Source organism: Marmota flaviventris, chromosome X (assembly GCF_047511675.1).
Source record: "Marmota flaviventris isolate mMarFla1 chromosome X, mMarFla1.hap1, whole genome shotgun sequence".
Lineage (NCBI taxonomy): Eukaryota > Metazoa > Chordata > Mammalia > Rodentia > Sciuridae > Marmota > Marmota flaviventris.
In genome coordinates this window covers 28,388,086-28,396,415 of record NC_092518.1, presented here as the reverse complement: position 1 = coordinate 28,396,415, position 8,330 = coordinate 28,388,086, and the positions used below count along the sequence as shown (strand labels likewise).

The 8,330-nt window shown below is 39.5% G+C and overlaps 1 long non-coding RNA gene across 1 annotated transcript; it reads left to right on the top strand.

The window, feature by feature from the left end:
- The first annotated feature begins 6,078 nt into the window (after positions 1-6,078).
- LOC139703225 (uncharacterized) lies at positions 6,079-7,292 on the top strand. Its single transcript, XR_011705599.1, has 2 exons — positions 6,079-6,652; positions 6,713-7,292. It is a non-coding gene; the product is annotated as an uncharacterized lncRNA (long non-coding RNA).
- The last annotated feature ends 1,038 nt before the right edge of the window (positions 7,293-8,330 follow it).

Genomic DNA, 8,330 nt, shown 5'->3' with positions numbered 1-8,330 from the left:
ATCACCATCAACCAACAGAAACCCTGCCCAAGTTGTGAATATTCCAAATCTTTCTATTCTGATTCATTTTGCTCTCAAATTTCTCTATAAATCTGACCCAAAGCAACTAATGAGACACAGGCCACATCCTAAATGCTTTATTGGTGCTAAGAGCCAAGTATATGATGCATGGCATTTTTGGTTGAAAGGTGACGCCAGCTAGCCATTGAGATGATATGATTATGTTAAGATTTGCATTCATATGGATATTGGACTCCTGCTGTTCACCTAGGCTGGCTACGGGACTCCTGGAGAGTTCCCATTGGTTGGGGAAGTACAGTAGGAGGGAGTTCCGGGGGAGGAGCTGGCTCGGCGGTCCGAGAGGAGGCCGCGTGGGTGGAAAAAATCTTCCCGGGCGGTACCGGACATTGGCGGCAGTTTCAAAAAATAAACTTTGTTCCTGCTTGAGTGGCTCGTGATTTTGTGCCCAGCCAGACTGCGGCAACTGGTGGCCCGCACGGGGAACGCCTGAAGTTTGGAGGTGAGTAAAATTGCTCGCCCCTGAGGGAAGGCAACAAAATGGGTGACCATTTCAAAAAACAATGTGTTCTCGTTTTGATTTATCTTGTTTTTGTTTCAAGCTGCCTATCCCTAGAATTTTCTCAGGCAAACTGGGAAAATTGGTTGGCTCAAGGTTTGAAGTTGTTCGGCCCTGAGAAAGAGAAAATTGATACAACTATTCTTTGTTCGGTTTTTGTTTCATTCTGTTTCGGTTTTGTTTTATGCTATCTTATTGGGTTGCGTTACCTTTATAGTAGATTAGAAACTAGTAAAAAACAAACCGAAAGACTGTTAAGTAAATTGTTAGAGGTCCAGACTATGGTAGAAAACATGTTAGGTCAAGCGAAAGAGAAGGTCTCTCAAGCTAGTCAGACAGAGGAAGATTTGAAGAAAGAAAGCTTAGAGGAAAAACAACCATCAGGCGGGGAATTACAACAGGAGGCTGCTACTAACCCCGTTCTATCACCAGAGGGCGTAATTCAACCAACAGCTCCATCTACAGCTGAGCGGCCCTCAACTCCCGTAGTTGATGGACGGAATCCTGAGGCAGGACCCCAAAGATTAGCATGCCCTGTACTTGAGCAGGCAGGAGGGCAACGAATTCACCGTGCTTTAGATTTCAAAACAGTGAAGCAATTAAAGGAGGCTGTAACAACCTACGGGCCGCAAGCACCCTTCACTGTGAGCATGGTCGAATCCATTACCAACTTAGACATGACGCCAGCAGATTGGGCTAATATGTGTCGATCTGTGCTAAATGGAGGACAATATTTGTTATGGAAGGTTGCCAATGAGGAATTTTGCATGGAGACAGCTAGGCGAAATGCAACAGCCGGTTACCCTCAAAGAAATCTAGAGATGTTATTAGGAAAAGGACCTTATGAGGGTCAACGGCAACAAATTGAATATGATCCTGGCGTATACGCACAAATTGCTGCAGACGCAGTTAGGGCATGGAAAACTTTACAGGGGCATGGAGATTTACAAGGACAATTATCTAAGGTAATACAAGGAGCTAATGAACCTTACGCTGAATTTGTAGATAGGCTTATTCAGACAGCATCTAGAGTATTTGGAGATACAGAACAGGCAATGCCATTTATAAAACAACTGGCTTATGACCAAGCAAATCGTTGCTGCAGAGAGGTCATCAGACCATGGAAACATGAAGATTTAAACACATATATTAAATTATGTAGAGACATTAATGAACAAGGGCAAGTCTTAGCAGCAGTACAACAGGCTTTAGATGCCAGGCCAAAAACATGCTATAATTGTGATCAAACAGGACATTTTAAAAGGAGTTGCCCCATAGGAGGAGGGTTTAACAAGGCTAGGTATCAAAGGAATAGAATACCGGGTATTTGCCCACGATGCCGTAGAGGGAAACATTGGGCTAATGAATGCCGTTCTCAAACCACCATAGAAGGTATTCCGTTATCAAAAAACAGACAAGGACCAAGTGTTTACCCACGATATCGTGGAGAAAGACATCAGGCTCCATTGCCAAAAAACGGATTGGAGGGCCCAATGCTCCGGGGCCCAAAACCACAAATATACGGGGCAGTGGAGGAACCCAGCAACACCATCAAGGTAGTGCCCAGGACGCATTATCCATTAAATCCCTCATCAGACAAACTAGAGGGAGCGCAGGGTTGGACATCTGCGCCTCTGCCAGAGCAGTACTAACTCCAGAGATGGGAGTTCAAATCATTCCCACAGGAGTAAAAGGACCTCTTCCCCAAGGAACAGTAGGCTTATTATTGGGACGCAGTTCTTCAACACTAAAAGGACTTATGATAAGTCCTGGGGTAATTGATCCCGATTATGAAGGTGAAATAAAAATTATAGCTAGTTCTCCAAGAGGTATATCAGTAATTTCACCAGGAGATAGAATAGCACAGTTATTAATAATACCCAGCCTACATGATAAATTTTCCAGTCGTACTGTAGAAAGAGGTTCCAGGGGATTAGGCTCCACAGGTGTAGATTGGGCTATGCTGTCTTTAAATCTAGATTCTCGCCCAATGCTAAAACTAAATATTCAAGGACATGACTTTAATGGGCTACTTGATACAGGTGCAGACCTTAGCATAATATCTCGTCAAGAATGGCCAAAACACTGGCCATTACAACAAGCCACTCAAACGCTTCGAGGCCTAGGAGTGGCAACTAATCCCCATAGAAGTGCAATGGTATTAGATTGGAAGGATCCTGAAGGATGTGAAGGAACTATACAGCCCTATGTATTGGATCATCTTCCTATAAATTTATGGGGACGAGATGTCCTAGATCAATTAGGTTTGACATTAACAAATAACATCAATCCTAATGTGCCCACTACTAGAGCTAGACAAGGCTTTAGGAAAGAAGAAAGATTAAGAGAACAAGAACAAGGTATGACAGCACCAATTCAAATAGATCAAAAAACAAATAGACATGGATTGGGTTTTCAGAAAGGGCCACTGAGACAATCAAAATTACTTGGAAATCAAAAAGACCAGTGTGGGTTCCTCAGTGGCCCCTGACTAAAGAAAAGATACAAATAGCCCATGACCTGGTCAAACAACAATTAGCAGAGGGACATATACAACCTTCCGTATCTCCCCATAATACTCCCATTTTTGTCATTAAAAAGAAATCTGGTAAATGGAGATTGTTACAAGATTTAAGAGCCATTAATAATGAGATGGTTATTATGGGACCTGCTCAATCAGGGATTCCCCAATTGTCTGCTTTACCAAAAACCTGGTATGTTTTAGCTATAGATATTAAAGATTGTTTTTTTTCAATTCCAATTCATCCCGAGGATAGTCCACATTTTGCATTTACTATCCCTGCACTAAATCATGAAGGTCCTGATCAGAGATATGAATGGAAAGTACTCCCTCAAGGGATGGCTAATAGTCCAACTATGTGCCAAATTTATGTTAACAAAGCAATCCAGCCACTTAGAAATCAAAATCCTGAACTACAAATATTTCACTATATGGATGATGTGTTATTGGCACATAAAGATAAAAACACATTGCTAGAATGTTATGCCACACTTACAAATTTATTAAAAAATTATAATCTAGAGATAGCAATAGATAAAGTACAATTAAATCTTCCAATTAATTATTTAGGGGTTTTATTATCCTCAACCATGGTCCGTCCACCCAAAATTCAAATACGAGTAGATCAACTCAAATCACTTAACGACTTTCAAAAGTTATTAGGAGACATAAATTGGATAAGGCCTTATCTAGGCATACCAACAGGAGAGTTGGGACCTTTATTTGATATTCTAAAAGGTCCATCAGATCCAAATTCATCCCGCATGTTGACGCCTGAAGCAAGAAAGGCATTAAAAATCATTGAAACATATATGGAAAATATGCATTTGGATAGAATTGATATAAGTTTGCCTTTATTATTTATTGTACTGCCAACAAAAAATATTCCTACAGGAGTATTCTGGCAAGAAGGTCCATTATTGTGGATACATTTATCTTATTCTCCTAACACTATTCTTACTAGGTATCCTGAGGCTGTAGGACAATTAATACTCAAAGGAATAAAAGCAGCCAAGGGAGTGTTTGGGATTTCTCCCAATAAAATTATTACTCCATATACTATAGATCAAATTGATGAGTTAGCTAATGAGTTAAATACTTGGGCAATAATCATGTGTAAATCTAATGTTTCATTTGATAATCACTTACCGTCTAATCCTTTGTTGTCTTTTTGGTCTAAACATCCTGTAGTTTTTCCAAAGATGACAAAAAAAACCCCTATCATGAATGCTCCAAATATATTCACTGATGGGTCAAATAATGGTACAGCAGCAGTAGTTACCCCTGATCAAACTTTTACATTTTTAGTACCCAAACAATCAGCTCAAAAGGTAGAGCTTAATGCAGTATTACAAGCTTTTATGATGTTTAAAAATTCTGTATTTAATTTATTTTCTGATAGTCAGTATGTAGTTAATGCTATAGTATCCCTTGAAGATGCTGGTAGGATTTCCCCTTCTTCTACTGTTTTCTCTTTGTTTTCTACTATACAAAGTCTAATCTGGGACAGAAAAGATCCATTCTTTATAGGACATATCAGGGCACATACAGGATTGCCTGGAGCCCTTAGTTTGGGCAATGAGTTAGCAGATAAAACTACACATGACATACATATTTTCTCCACAATAGAAGAAGCTATAAATTTTCATAAAAGGTTCCATGTCAATGCTAATACTTTACAAAAGCGTTTTAAAATAACTAAAGAACAAGCCCGACATATAATAAAACAATGTCAAAATTGTGTGACATTTTTACCACAAGTTAATCTTGGAGTCAATCCTAGAGGACTGATACCTAACCATATTTGGCAGATGGACGTCACACACTTGCCAGAATTTGGAAAATTAAAATATTTACATGTTACAGTTGATACTTCTTCCGGATTTCTGATGGGCTCCCTTCATGCTGGAGAAAAAACTAAAGATGTTATAGCTCATTGCTTACAAAATTTTGCCACTGTGGGCGTTCCAAAACAGTTAAAAACCGATAATGGTCCTGGTTATACGTCCACCTCTTTTAAACAATTTTGCTCATCATTTGGCATTACTCACATAACAGGAATTCCATACAATCCACAAGGACAAGGCATAGTTGAAAGAGCTCATCAAACTATTAAAATGTACTTATTGAAACAAAAGGAGGGAATTGGAAAGGGGTATATATCCCCCAAAGATAAACTTAAAATAACCCTTTTTACTCTAAACTTTTTAAATTTGGATTCATCAGGGCTTAGTGCTGCGGAAAGACATTTGTATCCAAAAAATGTACATAAGCCTAAGGTACTTTGGAAAGATATTCTAACAGGACAATGGAAAGGTCCTGACCCAGTGATAGTCTGGAGTCGGGGCTCTGTTTGTGTTTTTCCACAGGAAGAACAGCAGCCGATTTGGATTCCAGAAAGACTAACTAAAACAGCTCCTACAGATCAAAAGGAAGATGATTCCACTCAAATCCATAACAGCTGATATCCAGATCTCCAGCTTGGCTATTCTTACATCTGTGACAGTGATTAACCAGGATGTTTTTTTCAATATCTATTTTATTATTGCTTTTTCCCACATCATAAAGTTCTATTTTATTTTTGAGCTCATACAGACCTAGGTTAATGTTTTTTCTGATCAGTTTTATATTTTGACTGTGGAGTTTTTGAACATTGCAATGGAGATTTCACCTAGGTAAAGCTACAAGGCCTTTACTATTGTCTTATGTGTTATATGTTATGTGTGCACACTTCTGTTTTGTGTTGTATGTCTGTATGTGCGTATGTCCATATTTCACATATGAGGGGCGCTCATGCACATGGATCCAAAAAAAAAAAAAAAAATTTTTTTTATTATTCACGTGATTTTAATAGTTTAATTTAATTTGGGTAAACAGCTGTTGAGGATTGTTCTAATATATGAACAAATAGAAGGTTAACAAATCTGTTTGTTTACTTTCACCTTTCCTTTTCATTATATTTAATAATTCTGTTCAGGATAATGTAAATTGTTCTAAATATTGTTTTCTTAGTACCTGTTGAAATGTTACATATTTTTTTTTTTAGCATCATTGTCAAAATTCCTATTTTCATCCCAGTGCCGGTGAAGACAAAGATAAAACCAAAACTACAACTTCTTTGAGAGTTATCACAACAAACCGTGTAAGCTGATACATCAATGATTTATAACTCAACAAGTAATGCTCAATCAATGAGTCGATTTATTTTGGAAGGATATGGACATATTGATAGATTCCTCTGCTTTGAACTGCTTACAGAACTTGCCTGGACTATGTATCACTTGTATGCTTTATTTTGGGAGGATATGGACATATTGATAGATTCCTCTACTTTGAACTGTTTACAGAACTTGCCTGGACTATGTATCACTTGTATGCTTTGTGATCTATTTGTTGATGCAGAGAATTATGGTAGTGCTAGCGTATCTTTGCTGATGTGTCACCAGTGATGTAATTTTTCCTAGGAGCCGTTAATTGACTTGGTGTCATGACATTTCTGTATCCTCCTCCCTTCTACTAGTGATGGTCTAATTTTGGGGGCCAACAGAGGTGAGGTAAAGAACCTCATCCCCCCACCAGCACCAAGGCCAATTTTGGGGGCCAACAGAGGTGAGGCAAAGAACCTCACCCCCCCACTGGTACATAGGCCTATCCACAAGTATGGCTATATGCTGGACCGGTAGTCAGTGACGGGTATGATCCAATTGCAGTGGTATCAACCTAAGACAGGAGGCTGACGCCTAAAAGTCAGTTTTCCGATGACGGGTAAGAACCATATGTTGAATTGGACAAACCTAACAGGCACGGTCCCTAGCCAGATTGCTTGTTACTTAAACAGAAGGGGGGAGATGCTAAGAGCCAAGTATATGATGCATGGCATTTTTGGTTGAAAGGTGACGCCAGCTAGCCATTGAGATGATATGATTATGTTAAGATTTGCATTCATATGGATATTGGACTCCTGCTGTTCACCTAGGCTGGCTACGGGACTCCTGGAGAGTTCCCATTGGTTGGGGAAGTACAGTAGGAGGGAGTTCCGGGGGAGGAGCTGGCTCGGCGGTCCGAGAGGAGGCCGCGTGGGTGGAAAAAATCTTCCCGGGCGGTACCGGACATTGGCGGCAGTTTCAAAAAATAAACTTTGTTCCTGCTTGAGTGGCTCGTGATTTTGTGCCCAGCCAGACTGCGGCATATTGGGTTGAAATTTTCACCAAATAAACTAGTCCATCATTCTTAATTTCAGCCTTGCACAAAGTCTTAGGGCAATGACAGAATGCAGCCAAGTTCTTGGAGTAGTTTAGCCAGGATTGTGATTATCTAATTTCTAGTAGAATCCCCATTTCCATCTGAGGCTAATGCCCTATCCCATTTTTTTTGTACCAGGTATTGAACCTAGGGTTACTTAACCACCAAGCCACATTCCCAGCATCCCCCTCCATTTTATTTTTGTTTTTGTTGCTGTTGTTGTTGAGGCAAAGTCTTGCTAAATTGCTTAGGGCCTTGTTAAATTGCTGAGGCTGGTCTTGAACTTGGATCCATCTGCCACAGCCTCTCAAGTTACTGGGATTATAGGCATGTGCCACTGTACCTGGCCCCTTTCCCATCTTCTGAACCCTCACCATAAATGCCCATAATACTCTGCTTATAGCATTTTAAGTTTTTTATAGTTTGTTCCTCCAAACCCTTTCAACTTCTGTCAGAATCTCAATTTCAAATCTGCCTACATATATTTAGGTATAGTTATAGAAATGATCCCACTCTTGATACTGATTATCTGTATTAGTTTGTTTTTGTTACTATAATTAAATATTTGAGGTTGTTTATTTTACAAAGAAAAAAGGTTTACTTAGCTTACTGTTTTAGAAGCTGAAAGTCCAAAAATCATGACACAGGCTCTATTGATATCCCCAGGATGTATGATAGAACTTATGCAAGAGGAAGGATCACATGTGAAGCAGAAAGCAGAGAGTAACTCAGGGTTAGGATCAGGATTCTATAAAAACTTAACTTTCATGAAAACTCACTTCAAGAGACTAGCATTCCCTTTTGAGCCAGCACCTTCAATTACCTAAAGACTTCCCTCTAGACCCCAACTGGGAAAGGTTCTACCACCTCTCAAAATTACTACTCTGTAAATCAAGCCTCCAACATATGAATCTGAGGGGACAAAAAACATCCAAACCATAACAGGTGCTAATTCCATTCACCAGGGCTCTGCCCTCATAATTTAGTCAC